This window comes from Ranitomeya variabilis, chromosome 4 (genome assembly GCF_051348905.1).
Source record: "Ranitomeya variabilis isolate aRanVar5 chromosome 4, aRanVar5.hap1, whole genome shotgun sequence".
NCBI classification, from domain to species: domain Eukaryota; kingdom Metazoa; phylum Chordata; class Amphibia; order Anura; family Dendrobatidae; genus Ranitomeya; species Ranitomeya variabilis.
In genome coordinates, this window is record NC_135235.1 from 575,817,639 (window position 1) to 575,840,540 (window position 22,902).

General features: G+C 42.7%; 1 protein-coding gene across 1 annotated transcript in view; it reads left to right on the forward strand.

Annotated features, from left to right (window-relative positions):
- NTSR1 (neurotensin receptor 1) overlaps positions 1 to 22,902 on the forward strand; it is a 269,133-nt gene that overhangs the window by 236,950 nt on the left and 9,281 nt on the right. The gene's annotated exons all lie outside the window — the stretch shown is intronic.

Below are 22,902 nucleotides of genomic sequence, written 5' to 3' on the forward strand. Positions count from 1 at the left end.
TATCCCCATCTACTTTGTGTGAATTTCAAGAAGCTATCCAGTCCACGTGAGTCCATATTCCAGCAGAATAATGTCATTTCCTATGAGACTCTATAGCATGGCAAATTTAGGCGGTTCTGAATGTCAAAGGACGTCAAACACGGTACAAGATGGGCATCTACAATAAAGTACCGTAGCTGCTTGTACACAGTGACTTTACTTTCCTTGTAGATTTGTATTATGTGTCGACTGTAAATTTTTGCTCAAAAGTGAATATATCTTTTAATGAGATTTTCAGTCCCAGCAAGTTCGGATTGCTAAATACTAACACTGTAATACACGCACCGTTAGGCCCGTTTCACACTTGCAACTGCAATGCGAGAAACTCGCGCGAGTCTCTCGCCTCAATACTGGGCACTGACGCCGGCACTCGGGACCGGAGCGTTCATCTGCATAGAAATACATGCAGCCGCACACACCGGTCCTGAGTGCCAGCGGCAGTGCCTGGTATTGAGGCAAGAGACTCGTGCGAGTTTCTGGCATTGCAGTTGCAAGTGTGACCCCGGCCTTAGGAGTCGTCTCTGCTAGCCAGTTTGTGAGAGAGAGAGAGACTGTGTAATATACACACGAGAGATTTTCCACCTCCAAACTTTGATTTCTGAGGGGTTCAGGTGGAGTTCTGGTACCCAAACCTTGGAGAAAAGTTTGGGGGAACACACCGAACCTGAACTTCCTCAGGTCCGCTCATCTCTAGTGATGACCGCTCAAACTGGATAGCAGAGCAAATCTTAATGGTGTGTATGCTACATTTTCTTAGTATTCAGGGAGCTGTACTGCTTGCAGAAAATTTGCCCTGGGGTGCAAACTCCATTTAAGACAGTGAATACCAAAAAAAAGTAGTTAAAGGGGTTGTTCCATGAACGAAGTTCATTTTAATCAAAAGAACTTGTAATAAACAAGAGATGGGATCACAAATTACTTGTTTTCCGAGTTAGTCTTGCTTAAAATCAGGCAGGGAAATGCTTTACCTTAGGGCACCTTCACACATTCAGTATGGCCAGTATTTTACCTCAGAATTTGTAAGCCAAAACCAGGAGTGGAACAATCAAAGGGAAAGTATAATAGGCTTCCCTTTGTGCCAACAGACGACCTAAGTTTCCCCCAGGAGGATTGGGAACAATGCGGTCAATCCCTCTAACTTTAAGCCCTGATGAATCGTTAGGGACGGTGGGCATCACAGGGCTCCAGGCACTTCCAGGTAATTATTATGATTATATTCAGACACCTCTTGCTCGACTCTTTCTAGATGTGGCACACTGCCCTTTTGGAGACTTTGATCTTTATTTAAGACTCTATGCCACTATTTATAATGTGTATGTGTAAATTACTGAGCAATTTATTTAACTCTTATACACCTGCTGGTGCCTGGTGCTAACTGTGATCCCACTTAGGTTGGTTTTCCTCTGTCACATCCCTTATAATCTTGTTTTATGTAACTGTTCATAATAAAGCTTTGATACCTTTTTACTTATTGATTCCTGGTGGAGCTTGTTCTCTATATGATTTTTATATGTGCACACGTTGCAGATTTGCCTGTGGAATTTTCTGTGCGGATTCTGCATCTCTTGGCAGAGGCCGCAGGTCAAAATCTGCAAGTTTTGTGCGTTTTTCCTACAGATTTACTGTGGATTTCATGCGTTTTTACCCCTGCGTTTTCCTATAATGGAATGGGTGCAGAAACGCTGCAGAAACGCACAAAGAATTGACATGGTCCTTTTTTTAAACCGCTGCGGATTCCGTGCGGAATTTTCCGCACCATTTGCACAGCATTTTTATTTTCCCATTGATTTACATTGTACTGTAAATCACATGCGGTTCTTCAGTGTTTCTGCATGGAAAAAACGATGCGGATCCGCAGTAAGTCCGCAAGGTGTGCGCATAGGCTCAAGCTCTCTGACGCTTAGGGAACTCCCGCTCGTGACATTCACTTTGCCTCACATTTTATTGCATCCTGGCCCGTTACCTTTAGGAGCAATAAGCTACGCGGTGCCTTGCTATTAGTCGTACCTTCTTAATTGGTCACTCTATACTCTCTGGTCAGTCCTCTCAGCTGGCACTGTCCTTTTCTCTATGTCTCTATAACTCTCTCACTGTCTCAATCTGTTCCTCAAGATCACGCTATCTCTGTCCCGATCTCCTTTCTCCAATCTCCAGCCGTAATGGTCAGCATAAGTGGTACCTGTGTTAAGGCCCCGTCTCACTTAGCGACGCTAAAGCGATCCCGACAACGATACGACCTGTCAGGGATCGTTGCTGCGTCGCTATGTGGTCGCTGGTGAGATGTCAAACAGTGAGATCTTCCAACGATCGCTGCTGCGATCTCACTGTTTGACATCTCACCAGCGACCTGTAGCGACCTGTACAACGATGTCACATGGGAGCTATTATGACGATTCAGTGTCTGAGTCATCAACGAGGTCGTTGGTAAGGTGTCAAACACAGCGATGTGTGCTACCCAGCGGGACCTCAACGATCAAAAAAAGGTCCAGGCCATTCCGACACGACCAGCGATCTCACAGCAGGGGCCTGGTCGCTGCTACGTGTCACACATAGCGAGATCGCTACTGAGGTCGCTGTTGCGTCACAAAACTTGTGACTCAGCAGCGATCTCACTAGCGATCTCGCTTAGTGAGACGGGGGCTTTACTGCCGTGCCCGCCTGTTTCAGCTGTCCTCTCCTACTGGGCCATTCTAGCTTCCTGTTCCTTGGCGGTCAGCTGCCATGCGTCCGAGGTCTGTCCTGGAGTAGCACCTGGTGTCACTGTAAAGTGCTGGAGAGCGGCAGTCACTAGAGAGCTGCTGTCCGGTTTCGCTCTGGCACTTTACAGACAAGTGATGTCCCAGTCCCAGAGTGCAGTAGGGTGTGGAGTGTATCACACTCACTTGTAGGCCGCAGGTCTGCGCTGCCTCCAGGCTTCTGTCCTCAGGAGTCATCGCACACAATGCATGGGACATTTACTAATCAGTCCAAGTTCATCAGGTGGGCAGGTGGGCACAGGTGGGATAGGGCACAGGAATTCACACTTTCTTCCTCTTTAGTACGACTCCAAGCCTGCTAACTCTATCAGCCTCAGAAATTAATCGTCCACTTCGGCAGTGCATCCGGGACCAACCACCAGCCTCCTACATAATTCCATGTCCACCGACCTCATAATGTTGGCAGACCAGGCCCACACCTTGGTACCTGGCCCAAGCCGTAGGCAATGGACGCTGTTAGAATGTCCATCAGAGAACGCTATTTGGCCTCCCACTGCCTCGGACAGTTGGCCTGTGCTACCTCTAGCAACCACTGCACCTGAACTTGGCCTTCACTAGGCACTGACACTGAACTTGCTCTAACCAGGAAGTGCCCCCCTTTTATCAGCCCTGGTGCCCACCCAATGGGCTAGTTCTATCTTTAACCATTTCCTATCTTGCATGCTAAACCTATTATGCTTATTCTATATGTTATGCTATACTCACATTATGCATTAATAGTCTGCATCACCATAATACATTCCAATAGACACACATTACTTTTGCATATAAAACCACAAGACAATATTCACATAGCATGTTTATTGTCTTCAGAAGTAGGAACAGGGTAAGACAGTCCACATCACTACACCGCCTATTGGGGTAGCAATCCTAAAAGTCAATATCAACCCTTTAATGAACCTTGCCACATGACTTACCCATATCAGACCTACTGTTTTGCACTGATCTGATGAGGGGCAAACACCCTGAAACGTGTCTAGAAATGGAGTGTCTGGTTTGGCTTTTTATCCTAAGTCATGTGGAAAGGCTCGTCAATGGGTTGACATTAACTAATAGGATGGCTACCCCTAATAGGTGGCGCTAAAGTTCAAGTCCTCTTCCTCTCCAAAGAGGATATTTGCATATATGGATTAGTCAGTGACTAACGATACAGAAATATTATAGTTTATAGGCAGATGTCAGCTAGGCTCTCTGACCTTTATCTGAGCCATATGCAGATGACCAATGTGGAAGATGTGTGCACCAGGCATGTACCACACAGGATACTGGGGTCTCACTGCTACATCCCAGAGGAATATATAACAGATTTATAGATCAGGGCAGGAGCATTGCAGAACTGAGGCACTACATTACTTGTCTCGTTAATATGCTAATAAGCTGCGTGCTTAACGAGCTCTGACTTTATAGTGCACAGGGACAGGAAGATAGAGAGATATTTATTTTCTTCTGGCAACAAAGTCTGCAATATCCGCTCGGATCACGCTGTAAGATTGAGCATTGCTGTTCTTGAATGTTAAACCAACGGTATACAGATGTAGCAGGGCTGATTCAACATGTACTAGAGCTGGGGTTTCTCAGATATAGTTGATCTGAGTTTGTCATTCATAATGTCATAATAACGAACCCACTCCTCGCCACCCAGCCTAATGTCACTATTATGTCAGAGAGATTACGCAGTACGGTTTCCCCATTTGCAACAATGTGAAGTTCCGCACCCCCTGGGGACATGTAAGGTCCGCTTGGCACAGTTTTACACACACACCACCTTTCCACACGGGCCCAGGGAGTGCAAGAATGTGGCCCCCGCAGCCGCTGACATGACGCAACACTCACTCACAACCCTGACAGGCTGAGAGGCTCCTTTCACTAGCACCAGTGAAACAGAGCCTTATAAGTGTGGTAGGACTGCCACCAGTTCCTCATTAGATATAAGCCAGGTCCGTTAACGGGATTATACTCGTCCAGAAACCAGCCCTGGTAGCATGTGAAGTTAAAACTGAGAACATGGATGTGTGGATTCATGGAGATAAAAGAGCAGCCCAAGGTTAAGGGTACTGTCACACAGTACCATTTTGATCGCTACGACGGTACGATTCGTGACGTTCTAGCGATATCGTTACGATATCGCAGTGTCTGACACGCAGCAGCGATCAGGGATCCTGCTGAGAATCGTACGTCGTAGCAGATCGTATGGAACTTTCTTTCGTCGCTTGATCACCCGCTGACATCGCTGGATCGTTGTGTGTGACAGCGATCCAGCGATGTGTTCGCTTGTAACCAGGGTAAACATCGGGTAACTAAGCGCAGGGCCGCGCTTAGTAACCCGATGTTTACCCTGGTTACCAGCGTAAACGTAAAAAAAACAAACAGTACATACTTACATTCCGGTGTCTGTCCCCGGCGTCTCAGCTTCTCTGCACTGTGTGAGCGCCTGCCAGCCGGAAAGCGAGCACAGCGGTGACGCGGTGACGTCACCGCTCTGCTTTCCGGCTATGGCGCTTACACAGTGGAGAGAAGCAGAACGCCGGGGACAGACACCGGAATGTAAGTATGTACTGTTTGTTTTTTTTACGTTTACGCTGGTAACCAGGGTAAACATCAGGTTACTAAGCGCGGCCCTGCGCTTAGTTACCCGATGTTTACCCTGGTTACCGGGGACTTCGGCATCGCTCCAGCGCCGTGATTGCAACGTGTGACCGCAGTCTACGACGCTGGAGCGATAATCATATGATCGCTGCGACGTCACGGATCGTGCCGTCGTAGCGATTAAAATGGTACTGTGTGACGGTACCCTAAATTATATATTTAATCGCCTTAAGGGCACACTAGACAAAACACTATATATACACGATACATCCTTATCATCCTCCCCTGGGGGTTTGTAGCTAAATCTCCCAAAACCTATGAAAGATCATAACTATCCAATGGAAGGCTATAGGTCAGCGGTTCTGGCACCACTGGATCCGGCCGGGCCCCTGTTACGCTTTGAGACCAAAACACGGCTTCGCTGCCTGGCTTCTACTAGCTGTTCTGCTCATATCCCTACTCTGGGGTGCTTGAACGAATCGAGACCCTGGAAGGTGTTCAACCCATTCCAAAGATCTCAAAAATGTAACCGGTGTGTGGCTATAAAGTATTATAACTCCATATTTTCCTTAAACCTCCTCATGAAATCCTATCTGACGGAGGAAGCAGTTACACAGTGTGGGCTCCACAGAGGGTCATCCTGTATGAGCTTGGAAACTAGCTGGTGTGACTGGATCACCTGCTGAATCAGGTGTCCTTTTACAGCTACACATGTTGAAGGATTGTTAGCTGCCATTAAATCTCCCCATATTCTTCACACATGTGATACCCAACAGTAGCCTGCCTAGAGCAGCAGTTCATGCTTTAGAGCTGCTCTTCCTGAAGGATGTAATTGCCCATGCAGTATATAACACAGCCCACGTAGTATATAACACCGCCCTCGTAGTATATAGGAATGTGAGCACCATATCCCTGTTAAAAAAGACTTAAAATAAAAAATTGTTATATACTCACCTTCCGGAGGCCCCCGGATCCAGCCCAGGCATTTAGCGATGCTCCTCGTGACACTCCAGTCCCAAGAATACATTGCGGCAATAATACGGGATGATGTAGCAGTCTCGCGAGACCGCTACGTCATCATATAGCGAGACCGCTACGTCATCTCCGGTCATTGCCGCAATGCATTCTTGGCACCGGATCGTCGCGAGGAGCGGGAAAGGCGCCGGAAGGTGAGAATATAATGATTTTTTATTTTTTTAATTATTTTTTACATTAGATCTTTTTACTATTGATGCTGCATAGGCAGCATCAATAGTAAAAAGTTGGTCACACAGGGTTAATAGCAGCGTTAACAGACTGCGTTATACCGCGTTATGCCGCGGTGTAACGCAGTCCGTTTAACAGACTGCTAAACCGCTATGGGGGCACTGACTGGGGAGAAGGGAGGGGGCACTGACTGGACGGGAGTAGGGAAGGGTGAATTCACGGCCGGACTGTGCCCATCGCTGATTGGTCGCGGTCGGCCGCGACCAATCAGCGATGCAGGATTTCCGTTACAGACAGACAAACAGAGGGAAGTACCCCTTAGACAATTATATATATATAGATAGTAATGAGTGGCAGCCTATAGTGGTTTGAGAAAGTATTCCCCCCACTGGCATTTTTCATGTTTTACTACCTCACAACCTGGAATTTCACAGGGTTTTTTGAGGGTTTGCATCAGTTTGTGTAAAAAACATGCCTACAACTGTGAACATTTGGTTTTCGTTTCATCGTAAAGCAAACCACAAATATGACAAAATAACTCAAAACTTCAGTGTGCATAACTATTCACCTCCCTAAAGTTAGTACTTCGTAGAGTCTCCTTTTGTGACAATTACAGCTGCAAGTCGCTTTGGATAAGTCTCAATGAGCTTTCCATATCTTGCCACTGGGATTTTTGCTCATTCCTCAAGGCAAAACAGTTCCAGCTCCTTCAAGTTAGATGTTTTCTCTAGTGAACAGCAATCTTCAAGTCTGACCAATATTTAGAATTGAGAGTCCTCAGTGGTTGATACCTTTTAATGGCTAACTGAAAAGATGGTAACAAATTGCATGCTTTCGAGACTACACAGGTCTCCATCAGGCAAAGACTAAAAGAAATTCTGAAGAATCACATATTTATGCACAACATAGCACAGAAAAAAAAAAAACATGGATAAGACAGGTGACATGAGGCAGAATTACCATGAGTGATAAACAGTTATGTCCATAACTATTGGACCAGTTCTTAGATAAGAAATGTTTTATTGTCCTCTGATTGGGGTCTGGTTCTGTTGTGATGACTTCACATGGTCTGAAGGACAAGTTACTTAGTTGGTGTAAAAAGACATAAATCCGTGCGATCGCTGCTACATAACTGTTTATCACTCATGGTAAGGCCGGCGTCACACTGGCGAGTTTTACGGACGTATGAGCGCAGAAAATACACCCGTAAAATACGCATAACACATTGCCCAATGATTCTCTATGGCCCAGCTCCTATCAGCCGTATTTTACGGATCCTTATTATACGGTCTTCTACGGCCGTACAAAATCGCAGCATGCTGCGTTTGTCACCATATTGCGCAAAAAAATCGCCAATGAAAGTCTATGGGGGGCGAGAAAAATACGGATTACACACGGACCAGCAGTGTGACTTGCGAGAAATACGCAGCAGTGTTCTATAGAAAAGCCGGTAATTCAATTGCCGGCTTTTCATTTCTCCTTCCCAAACCCGACATGATATGAGACATGCTTTACATACAGTAAACCATCTCATATCCCTTTTTTTTGCATATTCCACACTGCTAATGTTAGTAGTGTGTATGTGCAAAATTTGGGCACTGTAGCTTGTAAAATAAAGTGTTAAATCGCGGAAAAAATTGGCGTGGGCTCCCGCGCAATTTTCTCCGCCAGAGTGGTAAAGCCAGTGACTGAGGGCAGATATTAATAGCCTAGAGAGGGTCCATGGTTATTGGCCCCCCTGGCTAAAAACATCTGCCCCCAGCCACCCCAGAAAAGGCACATCTGGAAGATGCGCCAATTCTGGCACTTGGCCTCTCTCTTCCCATTCCCGTGTAGCGGTGGGATATGGGGTAATGAAGGGTTAATGTCACCTTGCTATTGTAAGGTGACATTAAGCCAGATTAATAATGGAGAGGCGTCAATTATGACACCTATCCATTATTAATCCAATAGTACGAAATGGTTAATAAAACACACACACATTATTTACAAGTATTTTAATGAAATAAAGACACAGGTTGTTGTAATATTGTATTATACTGGTAATCCACATGAAGACCCTCGTTCTGTAACAAAGGAAAAATAAAAAAACAACAATATCTCATACCTTCCGACGCTCAGGTCAAGTCCCACGAAGTAAATCCATCTGAAGGGGTTAAATCATTTTAAATCATTTTACAGCCAGGAGCTGTGCTAAAGCAGTGCTCGTGGCTGTAAAACCCCCGGGAATGAATGGATTGCAGGGGAACGACCTGTAGTTATCTTGAGTTGCGGTGAGGCGCCCTCTGCTGGATGTCCTCATATGAACTCGAGCGTGGGAACTTTTACCAGGATACGGACCTTATTTTCATACGCTGAGTGTGACGCCGGCCTTATTCTGCCTCATGTCACCTGTCTTATCCATGTTTTTTTTTTTCTGTGCTATGTTGTGCATAAATATGTGATTCTTCAGAATTTCTTTTAGTCTTTGCCTGATGAAGAGACCTGTGTAGTCTCGAAAGCTTGCAATTTGTTACCATCTTTTCAGTTTCATTAAAAGGTATCAACCACTGAGGACTCTCAATTCTAAATATTTTTCTATCTACTGGCTAACACGGTACCAAGATATATATCTTTCCTGTATCAAGTCTGACCACAAATTCTTAATTGGATTAAGGTCTGGGCTTTGACTAGGCCACCCCAAAACATTTACACATTTCCCCTTAACCCCTTAATCCCATTGAACGTACTATTCCGTCAAGGTGACCTGGGACTTAATTCCCAGTGATGGGATAGTACGCCCAGCGCGATCAGCTGCGCTCACGGGGGGAGCGCGGCCGAGTGTCAGCTGACTATCGCAGCTGACATCGGCACTATGTGCCAGGAGCGGTCACGGACCACCCCCGGCACATTAACCCCCGGCACACTGCAATCAAACATGATCGCAGTGTTCTGGCGGTTTAGGGAAGCATCGCGCAGGGAGGGGGCTCCCTGCGTGCTTCCCTGAGACCCTCGGAGCAACGCGATGTGATCACGTTGCTCCGAGGGTCTCCTACCTTCTTCTCCCTGCAGGCCCCGGATCCAAAATGGCCACGGGGCTGCTTCCTGGTCCTGCAGGGAGGTGGCTTACCAAGCGCCTGTTCAGAGCAGGAACTGGTAAGCCAGGAGAAGTGCACGTCAGTTCGCTGATCTGACACAGTGCTCTGCAAAGTGTCAGATCAGCGATCTGACCTTATAACATGTCCCCACCACCTCCCGGGGCAATGTTATAAAGTAAAAAAAAAAATATTTAGTTGTGTAAAAAAAAAAAAAAAAGCTAAACAGTGCTCCTTCCCTTCCGAGCTCTCCCGTGCACCCAAACAGGGGTTTACCCCAACATATGGGGTATCAGCGTACTCAGAACAAATTGGACAACAACTTCTGGGGTCCAATTTCTTTTGTTACCCTTGGGAAAATAAAAATTTGGGGGCTAAAAAAACATTTTTGTAGGAAAAAATTGATTTTTTATTTTCACGGCTCTGCGTTTTTTTATTTTCACGGCTCTGCGTTATAAACTGTAGTGAAATACTTGGGGGTTCAAAGTTCTCACAGCACATCTAGATAAGTTCCTTGGGGGGGTCTAGATTCCAATATGGGGTCACTTGTGGGGGGTTTCTACTGTTTAGGTACATCAGGGGCTCTGCAAATGCAACGTGACGCCTGCAGACCAATCCATCTAAGTCTGCTTTCCAAGTGGCGCTCCTTCCCTTCCGAGCTCTGCCATGCGCCCAAACAGTGGTTCCTCCCCACATATGGGGTATCAGCGTACTCAGGACAAATTGGACAACAACTTCTGGGGTCCAATTTCTCTTGTTACCCTTGGGAAAATAAAAATTTGGGGGGCTAAAAAAACATTTTTGTAGGAAAAAAATGATTTTTTATTTTCATGGCTCTGCGTTATAAACTGTAGTGAAATACTTGGGGGTTCAAAGTTCTCACAACACATCTAGATAAGTTCCTCTGGGGGTCTAGGTTTCGATATGGGGTCATTTGTGGGGGGTTTCTACTGTTTAGGTACATCAGGGGCTCTGCAAAAGCAACGTGACCCCTACAGACTAATCCATCTAAGTCTGCATTCCAAATGGCACTCCTTCCCTTCCGAGCTCTGCCATGCGCCCAAACGGTGGTTCTCCCCCACATATGGGGTATCAGCGTACTCAGGACAAATTGCACAACAACTTTTGGGGTCCAATTTCTCCTGTTACCCTTGGGAAAATACAAAACTGGGGGCTAAAAAATAATTTTTGTGGAAAATTTTTTTTTTTATTTTCACGGCTCTGCGTCATAAACTGTAGTGAAACAGTTGGGGGTTCAAAGCTCTCACAACACATCCAGGTAAGATCCTAAGGGGGTCTACTTTCCAAAATGGTGTCACTTGTGGGGTGTTTCAATGTTTAGGCACATCAGGGGCTCTCCAAATTCAACATGGCATCCCATCTTAATTCCAGGCAATTTTGCATTGAAAAGTCAAACGGCGCTCCTTCCCTTCTGAGCTCTGCCATGCACCCAAACAGTGGTTTACCCCCACATATGGGGTGTCAGTGTACTCAGGATAAATTGTACAACAACTTTTGGGGTCCATTTTCTCCTGTTACCCTTGGTAAAATAAAACAAATTGGAGCTGAAGTAAATTTTTTGTGAAAAAAAATTAAATGTTCATTTTTTTTTTTAAACATTCGAAAAATTCCTGTGAAACACCTGAATGGTTAATAAACTTCTTGAATGTGGTTTTGAGCACCTTGAGGGGTGCAGTTTTTAGAATGGTGTCACACTTGAGTATTTTCTATCATATAGACCCCTCAAAATTACTTCAAATGTGACGTGGTCCCTAAAAAAAATGGTGTTGTAAAAATGAGAAATTGCTGGTCAACTTTTAACCCTTATAACTCCCTAACAAAAAAAAAATTTGTTTCCAAAATTGTGCTGATGTAAAGTAGACATGTGGGAAATGTTACATGTGGGAAAGTATTTTGTGTGACATATCTCTGTGATTTAAGGGCATAAAAATTCAAAGTTGGAAAATTGCAAAATTTTCTAAATTTTCGCCAAATTTCAGTTTTTTTCACAAATAAACGCAGGTAATATCAAAGAAATTTTACCACTATCAATGAAGTACAATATGTCTCGAGAAAACCTTGTCAGAATCACCAGAATCCATTGAAGCATTCCAAAGTTATAACCTCATAAAGGGACAGTGGTCAGAATTGTAAAAATTGGCCGGTCATTAACGTGCAAACCACCCTCGGGGCTTAAGGGGTTAAACACCTCGAGTGTTGCTTTTATCAGTATGCTTTGGGTCATTTTCTTGTTGGAAGGTGAATCTCTGTCCCAGTCTCAAATCACGGACAGACTGAAACACGTTTTGCCAAGAATATCCCTGTATTTCACACCATTCATCTTCCCCTCTACTGGGACTATTTTCCCTTTCTCTGTTGCCAAAAAGCAACATCACAGCCGATGCTGCCACCAGCATGCTTCATTGTGGGGATGGTGTTCTTGAGGTAATGAGCTTTGTTGGATTGGTGCTAGACTTTACATTTACCTTGGTGGCTAAAAAGTTTAATTTTGGTCTCATCTGACCACCTTCCTACATACTTTTGAGAAGTCTCCCACATGTATTTTGGCAAACACAAAAGGAGCCTTACAATTTTTATGTGTAAATAAAGGCTTATTCTGGTCACTCTTCAGAGTTACCTTTGATATCTGTGCTGTCTCTCTGATTAATGCCCTCCTTGCCCGGGCTGAGAGTTTTGATGGGCGGCCCTCTCGTTTACTTCTTAACAACTTTGGCTCGGACTTGTTTTGTTTTCCTTCTTGTGACACGTGTAGTTGATGCCACATCTCTTGATGCACTGAGGAGGAAGGGGCACCCAAGCTAGGAATCTACCAAAACGGTTGATTTACCTACCTTCCCTACTTGCTGAAATATGACAAAAACAAACTCAGTTGGGGTCCCTTGGACCCTACGCGACTAATTAAATTTTAATCAATCCATGCCTGAAAAGTTATTTTACGGTAGGACAACCCCTTTTAAGATTTTGGGTTAGTGTTGGATAATTGAAAGAGTTTTATTTACCACTAGAAAGCAAAAATATTGCCTGGCCTAATCTTGCTTTTACACAGCAGCAACATGCTGCAAAGTGTTGCTAATCACTCTGGGCTAAGCACACAAGCAGCACAAAACATTGTTTTGTTACTTTTTATCTAAAACTTAAAACAAAATATTTAATAGATAGGATGGAGGTGAGTATAAGGATGTTTCCACATTACCGGTTTAGGATTAGAATTTTGCCTTGATTAGTAGGGACTGCGTCATCTCGCTAGGTTTCGTAAGCAGCTGCAGGTGGAGTCTGTCCCAGGAGACCCATCACTTTCCATCGCTTGATATTGCAGCAGTATCTTTGTTGCACCCACAACTATGATTATGTGTTTCGGTCTCTTAGCGGCACCTGGAACAATGTAATCCAATACAAAAGCAGATGTAACTAAAACACCATCTGTTCTGCTGATCACAGCATCAACCTGTGCGGATTGTAGCTTTCTATAAAGGATTTAAATCACAAAGCTGATGTTTTTATTATTAGGCTTCGTTCACACGGAACGTATTTGCTATGGACCTCCAGAAACAGAGTGATACCCGGGGCAGATATCATTGCGAAAAAGGTGCAGGTAATAAGCAGCACAAATCATCCTTTGCAGGGCAATGGATAGAAATCACACCTATATCTGCAGCAGAAATTGACATGCTGCAGATCTCACACCAGCAGCTCCTGTCAGTTTACTGTTATTGTGAACAATTAAGATGAAATGTACTCTAAAAGGCCTAAAGTCAAAGATGACACGTTTCCTTTAAATTTTAGGCAAACAAATATACAGTATATATATATATAGATATAGATATAGATAATACCCAAAAAATGGAACAGCACAACTCCTATACTTAGCTTCAGGTGCAATGCCCATAGACCACCCGTCCACCGGTCGTCTCCAATCAATATTCAAAAAAGCAGGCAGCACTCCGTTTTCAGAAAAATATGCAGGACTTTAATGAACCCACATGTCTCAGCGACGTTTCGGCTCAACTGAGCCTTTCTCAAGGCTTGAGAAAGGCTCAGTTGAGCCGAAACGTCGCTGAGACATGTGGGTTCATTAAAGTCCTGCATATTTTTCTGAAAACGGAGTGCTGCCTGCTTTTTTGAATATAGATATATATATTTATATCTATATATATCTATATATATATATATATATATATATATATATATATATATATATACTGAATATATATAGTGGTCCAAAAGTAGGTGGACAGTATGTGTAATAGGATTATGAAGAGGGAGATTTATCAAACATGGTGTAAAGTGAAACTGACTCAGCTGCCCTTAGCAACCAATCAGATTCCACCTTTCATTTTCCAAAGAGTCTGTGAAGCTCTGGAATGTAATCAAGAGGATGATAGTCACAAGCCATCAAACAATGAAGAACTGCTTATATTTTTGTGCCAGAAGCAGTGTGAAAGACTGGTGGAAAGCATGCCAAGACGCATGAAAGCTGTGATTAAGAATCATGGTTATTCCACAAAATATTGATTTCTGAACTCTTCCTGAGTTAAAACATTAGCATTGTTGTTGTTTCTAAATGATTATGAACTTGTTTTCTTTGCATTATTGGAGGTCTGAAAGCACTGTTTTTTTAATTTTGACCATTTTTCTTTGAAAAAAATACTAAATTTATTGCTTGGAAATTCGGAGACACGTTGACAGAAGTTTATAGACTAAATGAAAAATTTACATTTTACTAAAAAATATACCTATAAAGAGAAAAATCAGACAAACTGAACAAGCTATATATATATATATATATATATATATATATATGTATATATATATATATATATATATATATATATATATATCTTTTACATTATAAAAACCACAAAAAGGTTTTTCATCCATTCTTTCTTGGAAATTTCTTCCAGTTCTGTAAGATTCCCGGGTCATCTTGTGAGTCGCCCACCAGGGCAGTGGGGATACTCGGTACCGGGTCCAGTCGCAATTAAAGTAGTGGTCATGGTGGCAGCGGCCCGGTCCGTGGCCATGGGCACTTAAGTAAAAGGGGAAAAGGTCTTTAAAGGGTTTTAATAAAGTTTGTGGTCGTGACGCGACCTGTGGTTCTCGGTCAGAGGGGACCAATGCTGCTTAAAGGGGTCCTCTGGGGCGATGTTACTGCAGCAAAGATGGTGACGCTTCCCACAGGTGAAGCGGTGTCCCAAGGGCTCCCAGTGTGCTGGGCAGTGATGGTTTATGCCGGCAAAGGACACAGAGTTGTAACGTCTTTACCTGATTAACTGGTGGTTGCAGGCCACAGTCCAGGGTACCAGGAACAGGTGGTGATATGGTCCGGCCGGCCTGGAGGCAAAGGTGGATCCCTCTCCTAGGTGAGGTCTGTAAGCCTTCTTACTCGCGCTAGTATGCGAGGTTCTTGCTGCCTGTGGCTTCCATACAAAGTCCTCTCTCTCTTATCCTGGGATAGTTACCCATGTGGGCAGTGTGAGCCTTTTTATAGGGTCTCTACCATGACCTGGGCTCCTAGTGTACTGCTGCACCTTCAGGTGTGGGTGCGGGCAAATTACATAAAGTCCTATGCCCTCCGGTTCTGCCGTGCGACCTGGAGTACAACACAGCCTCGGGCTCCCGATGCCCGGTTCCTGCGCTTCGGCTCAGAGGGTGCCTAGTCACAGTTCCCCTCTAAGCCCTTTCCTTCTCCTGTGCTCCATTCCTCTGATGCTCACTGACATTACAACCCTTCAGGTTATCTTCCTTTTTCCTGGATCTGCAGCACAGTCCTGGCTGCACGGCTCTACTCTCTTTGCTCTCCTTCCTCTCTCCTCCACTGTCTCTCCAGACTGATCTCACTCCTCCTCCAGACCAGAATACTTGAAGCTGGGGAAGCTCCCCTTAATCCGGGTTCAGAGCTTTCTGGCCTGGATTCAGAATGTGTTGTATGTAGGTGCGTTACCTGGTAAAGGGAATACTCCTTGCCTCCAAGCATATCACCCTCCCTGAAAGGAAGGAAGCATCACTCTCACAACTGGTTACCTGGGGTGTTGCACTTGCATGCACTGCTATTTTGAGGTCTAGCCACAGATTGTCAATGATGTTTAGATCAGGGGACTGTGAGGGCCATTATAAAACCATCAGCTTGTGCCTTTTGAGGTAGTCTATTATTGTGGATTTTGTCGCATGTTTAGGATCATTATCCATTTGTAGAAGCCATCCTCTTTTCAACTTCAACGCTTTTACAGATGGTGTTATATTTACATCAAGAAATTGTTGAGATTTTATGAAATCCATTCTTCCCTCTTCCCATGAAATGTTCCCTGTGTCATTGGCTGCAACACAACCCCAAAGCATGATTGATGCACCCCCATGTTTAATGGTTGGTAAGATGTTCTTTTCTTGAAATTCTGTGCTCTTTTTTTCTCCACACATACCTTTGATCATTGTGGACAAAGAGTTCTATTTTAATCTCATCAGTCCACAGGACTTGTTTCCAAAAGGCTTGTTTAGATTTTTTTTGCATACTTCTTACCCTGAATTTTATGGTGAGGATGCAGGAGAGGATTTCTTCTGATGACTCTTCCATGAAGGCCATATTTGTGCAGGTGTCTCTGAACAGTAGAAAATTGTACCAAGACTACAGAGTCTGCTAAATCTTTCTGAAGGTCTTTTGCAGTCAAGCGGGGGTTCTAATTGGCCTCTCTAACAATCATACGAGTGTCTCTCACTGAAATTTTGCTTGGTCTTCCAGCTCTTATCTTGACCTTCTCTGTTCCTGTTAACTGCCATTTCTTACATTTTGACCTGAGGTAAGGGCAACTTGAAAATGCTTTACTATTTTCTTATAGCCTTCTCCGGCTTCATAGGTTTCCACCATTTTCATTTTCAGAGTGCTAGGCAGCTGCTTAGAAGAGCCCATGGCTGCTGGTTTTTGGCACAAGGTTAGAGGAGGCTGAGTTTTTATAAAGCTCAGGAATTTTCTTGGCCTTTCTGAACAACGATAGTGAACAAGTCATAACACTAAACAGGTTAATTAAGGCCTGAAACCTTTGTCAAAGTTATCTGATCACACAAATCTCCAAGGGTGCCCACATTATTCCATTGGCCCATTTTCCTTTTTGCAATTTTTAAAATGTAAAAGATGAAAATGTATATTTTTTTTGCCTAAAATACAAAGGAAATGTGTAATCTTTAACTTTAGGCCTTTTAAAGATAATTTAATTTTCAACTTGCTTTCCTGTTCACAATAAAAGTAATTTTAACCAGGGGTGCCCAAACTTTCACATGTCACTGAATATTTCAGAACCTAAGATAAAAACTAACTAAGCAAATATCATGTGGTAAGTAAATAAATAGTACTAGTACATGTAAATAACATAGGGTACTTCATTAACATTGTTTTGATTTTAAAAAAAACGTAAAAGCCATCCCACCATGACAAGATGTACTCCAGTCAGGATGATAACTAACTCTTGTAGTTCACCTCATTATGTGTCACTCACCAGTGAAAATAGATGAGGGCAGAGCAAGACCTGGGTCCCGACTGATCAGACACGTGCCCATGGAAAGCTATATAAGCAAATCGAACAACCCAAAAAAAAGGGGAGCCATGCCCCTTGTTTGTACAAAGTACAAAAACTAAACAAAACCAAAAAAATGTAGCCTGGCTCAATTTTTTGAGGTTTTTGCAGATATATTTTGCAGACTGTTCATGAGATTTCTTAAAATGTCATGCTATTTGCTGTTACTGTAAAACACCAAATCTCCTGTGTTTTCGCAACATGGGAATTTAGTCTCAAACACCCAGAAAAGAAGTCCAAGGTGACTGTAAATTGGAGCGCAAAGTACAGATTGTGCGTTAAAGTTTTAAGTTGCTCATATTTTTATTGCATTATGAACACAGACAACAGCGGATTCCTGTGTACGGACAATATGCGTCTCATTTACTCTTTACCTTATATCTATGAAGCCTTCCTGGGCAACCTCCATGATGGTTTCCCAGCATCTCTCACAGTGGTGTTTGCCACCTTATTACTTCATGCCCAATGGTGTTTGACACCTTAGTCTCTTGTGTTCAGTGTTTTTTCACCCTGGCCTCTGGTGTCTAGGATTGTTTGGCTCTCTGATCTTCGGCAACCAATATTGTTTGGCATCTAATCCATGATATCCAATGTTGTTTGGCATCCTAGTACATAGTATCCAGTAGATATGTTATTACAGTCCACCAAAATATTCGCACTCACATGAACTTTCCTTTATAGGGTTATTCCTAGGAATCCCATGAATGTGGCTCCGGGAACCCACCTCTGCAGAGCGCCATTTTAAATGTAGTGAAGTTGTGCATGCTTGGCTTTCTCTGGCAGTCCTATAGTCAATGAATAGGTCAAAGGTCAAGCATGCATATTTGCAGCCTATGTACTATGTGCAAGCCTGATTAATTTGTCCCTTACAACTTAAGATTTAAATATATTAATGATAAACCTTAGAGATGGTGTACAGGACAATAAAAACATGTCTACTTTCCTCAAGAAATATCTCATCCACAGGCAATGTTTGGTTTTGCCACTTTTCCTCCATCTTAATTAAGTTCAGCTGCAATACCACATACAAGCTGTGGTCAGGTGTGGCGCAATTTCTTGACAAAAGCAGTTGTGTTTTTCTGTGAATACCTTTAAGATTTCATGCATGGCAGATACCAGACACGGCTAAACATCGCTAAATACTTTTTTCAACTTGTAATAAACTTAATAATCGTCCGCCCGGATCCCCCACTGGGAAGAATAATTCATCTCCTCCCCATTTAATAAACTGCTTAATACTTTGAATTAAGGCTTTGCATTCGACAGCCTTTGTGTTTAACTTAAGCTTTTTAGTCTGCATAATCAATTCTCATTTACCCAGTTCATTCTTTCAAGTCGCTCTCTGAAAACCAATTTGTCGTTTTTTTAATAATGTTTTAATAATGTTGGTTAGGGATAAATTATTTCAGACATGAAGCAATTAACTCATGGAGGAGAAGAGCAGCCTCGGCAGTATGATGTTGGGAGAAAGTGCAGAAAATACTGGTGAAAAACCAAGGAAAAAAGCAAAAAAAAAAAAAAAAATTCCTTCTACAATCTTCTCTGTCTTCACCTATGGGAGGAACGCAAACAAATTCTCCGGGGCTGATTAATTAAGAGGCGCGTGCCACTTACTAAATTCGGTCCATCTTTTTTGTGATGTGCGCCTCACCAGAAATACTATTCCTGGCCTTTTTTACTTTGACTGCCGTTGATTTTTTTAATAGGGTTTTTTTTTACGATTTTGTGACATTTTTTCCTCGCTTTAATTCCAGTTAACAATGAACTCTAATGTTTTTCAAACAAAAACACTGGCAAAACACACAAAAAGTCTTCCCATTGACTTGCATGAAGCGAGTGGAAAATGAGTGAAGAATGGATCGGTAATTTCTTTTAACCACTAGGCATCTTCGAAAACCTGAAGCTGACAAGACACACAAAAGCTTGTGCATAAAGAAATGAATATGTTCAGTCTTTTGTGCGTTTAGGCAGCGCTTTTTCAGGGGGCCTCGGAATGCACGTTGTATGCACATACATCAATATGCATCAAAAAGGGCATTGGTTGGCAAAATAGTTTCGCCACCTTACAATCACTAGTTGGGCAAAAACTGACAATAAAGTCTCAAAGATGTCCGTGAATCATGTATTTGTTATGAGCAGTTCACATGTTTCTCTTTTTTTACAAACTGCATGTCTACAAAAAATGTTGGATATGTAAATTTATGATTGGAGTCACAAATCAAAATTGTCTCCATACAAGTCTATGGGTCCATGAAAATCACGGACAGCACACAGATGTTGTCCATGTATAGTCCGTGATTAACATTGTAATGGATAAGAGAAGCTTTGTCATTTAGTCACTTTTCATCTGTGAAACACTGATCATAAAAACTGACACCTGGACCAAATAATAGTAAAAATTGGATGAAAACACTGATGACATATACCTTTTTTTGTGCCTATGAGAAAAATCACCCGTGTCTGAATGAGGCCTATCAGGCCATTTTTGAAGCCAATTTACAAGAAAGATAAAGCCCGGCTGAAGCAAGTTCTCAAGTGAGCCACTTAAATAACAATAAATCCCTGCAAAACAAATATGTCACACCTCCAAGGAACAAAATATAATATTAAAAGATTGACATCATGATATCATAAATATTAAAAGGAATCAGGGGAATACAAAACATAAATGCGGACATACATAGGCAAGGGTTTCCAATGTTGAACACAGGGATCCATGCCATCAATCTTAAATAAATACAAAGAATGGGTTAATATGCAGCATCAAAGGGTGCATATAATATACCCTTATACATATAATAATAACAATGATGTTATCACAGGTATAATGTATGGAGCATGTTTACCCAAATACCACAAGGATTACTGCACCTCAATGCACGTTTCGCCTGCTGCTTTCTCAAGGGTGAGAAAGCAGCAGGCGAAACTTGCATTGGAGTGTGATCATCCTTGTAGTTTTTGGGTAAATAATGCTGCACATTAGCCCATTGTTTGTATTTATTTAATATTGATTAGAGGCATAGATCCCTGTGTTAGTATTTGATACCCTTACCTATGTATATCCTCATTTATGTTTTATATTCCCGATTCCTTTTAATGTACGGTATATGATATCATGATGTCAATATTTATTAATACAATTGTTATATTTTATTCCTTAGAGGTGTGACATATTTGTTTTGTAGGAATATATAATTCATTTTTAACATCTTGATTCTATATTGTTTTTGTGTATAGGTTCTCTGAAGTATCCAGAAAGATCAAAATTGGGCTTATCCAGGATTTATCCTGAGAAGGAAAATCGGCTACTGCTGTATGGAGTCTTTTACTTTCTCTTGGACCCTTACAACTATACTTTACTATATTTTCAACTTGGGGAGACAGAGGCGAGATTTATTGTGACATAAACCTTTCGTGGACTGAAATATAGGACAGAATTGGGTCAAGATTAATTTAATGGTATTTCGCTAGTTACTGGACCTTTAGCTAAACAAAATGGCATGAAGGTCTGGTTTCTGCTAAGATAAAGGGAGTTATGTTGCCATCTTTGTGATGAAACTACGGTATGTCCAGTATGTCTCTGTGATCTGACTCTCCATCTCCGCAGCGCTCCAGCCATATACCAGTCTGTGATTGTAGATATAGCGCAGTCCCCAGCTGGACACCTGCTAATAGAAGGCGATGGTGAGATGTGAGAAGTCAGATCTCCCAGGTGACTCTTCAGTCTTCATCTCACTGATTTTCAGTCTTTCTTCTACAGGCAAGAATAACACAAAATTCAATTTTCTCATGATCCAGTCTACCGGCAAATCCCATAGTGCAATAATTTGATTTTAAATCCGGCATAAAGTGATGGAATCAATGCGTTGCCCAAGATATCTCACTTGCCTTCCTGACACTTCCTCTTATACTGTTGTTATATATTTTTTCTTTCCCCCCCTCTGGTTTACAACTTGAAATCTTTATATATAAACCAGTCAGACAATGCACTGGAAACAATAGTCTTAAGACATATTACTCATCATTATGTGTGTATATGAGAAATGACACAGTTTCCAGGCATTATGAGTTGTATTGTGCATTTATCAACAATTTCCCTTCTGCATGTCTTATCGCTAATTTACAGTTGTCTCTGAGCTGCTGTGAGTTTTCCCATACATATCACACAGACATAGAGCATTCCTGCTCTCTTCTCTCTATGTAGGAAATCATAGCATCAGCACCAATACTGAGCAGTGTAGCTGTGAATCCTACACTGGGGATTAAATAAAACTCTTATTGGAATACAGCAACACCCACTATCTGTTCCCACATAGCTTTTGTATAAAATTGAATTACCATCTTTCAAATTGTTTTCCTTCTTTTCATACACACTGTATATAGATTCCATATGATTTAATTATCGTTTATTCCTCGGGCCTAGCCTCACGTGTTGCACCAGGGACGAAATAACCTTCAAACTCTGCTGGGCAACATAAAATAAAGAGGGCTGGAATTGAGTAATGACAGGACCATAAAAAAAGATTAAAATTGTACATGCAATTATATAGTGAATTACTGAATGCATTTTCCTACCTTTTCCACTCTTGACCATGTCTTCTACTATAGTAATGTATCATTAATATAATAAGGATCAGGATATCGTATGCTGCGGTTCAGAATTTCCGTGCCTGTAAGCGATCAGCAAGATGTATGTATTTATCATAGCAGTTCACTAAGTAACAGAAGTGGCTTGCTAGACTAGACAATCTATAAGTACTGTATTTTCTGGCGTATAAGACTACTTTTTAACCCCTGAAAATCTTCTTAAAAGTCGGGGGTCGTCTTATACGCCGGGTGCCGTCTTGTACGCCGAGTGCAGACACCAATGTGTATATGGTGGGTGGGGGGAGTGGTCCCGATGACGAAGAGGGGGCGTCTCACAGGAAAGTGTGAGTGGAGTATCCCCCATTACCTCATTGTAGCTGCAGCATGGGGTCTCTGTGCCGGGGAGAGGCGGCAGCTGCTGCTCCTCTTTGTGCCGCATGGGTGCTGTGCTGTGGGGCGGTGGCCGCCGCCGCTCCCCAGCACCCCACACTGCAGCTACAATGAGGTAATGGGGGATACTCCACTCACACTTTCCTGTGAGATGCCCCCTCTTCGTCATCAGGACCACTCCCCCCCAAAAGGCACATTAGTCACCGGCCCTATAAGACGACATACGGCGTATAAGAAGACCCCCGACTTTTAAGAAGATTTTATATTTTAACTGGAAAAGTTGGGGGGTCGTCTTATACGCCCAGTCGTCTTATATGCCGGAAAATACGGTATTTACCCATGCAAAAAAGCAGGGTAGGTTTTACAGGTTGGTAAACTGAGTATTACCCATGAACAGGACCAACCTGAGGATGGACCATATGGTTCTTCACTGCCCTGGACCAGCAGTCACTTTACCATTAGCCCGATTACTATTAATGAATTGTATGGTGGTATTATTTTGACTGTGAATTGAAGTTTCATTTGGCCATTGCCAGTATTGTGTGAACAATGTGTGGCAATCTATAGGGTCGCTGTATAGTAGCATTGTCTGAATACTGTATGAAGCATTGCATGGCCTAAATGCAATGGTAGGAATTGTAGTAAAGTGCAGGCATTATTTGTAATTATTTAGTAATTCTT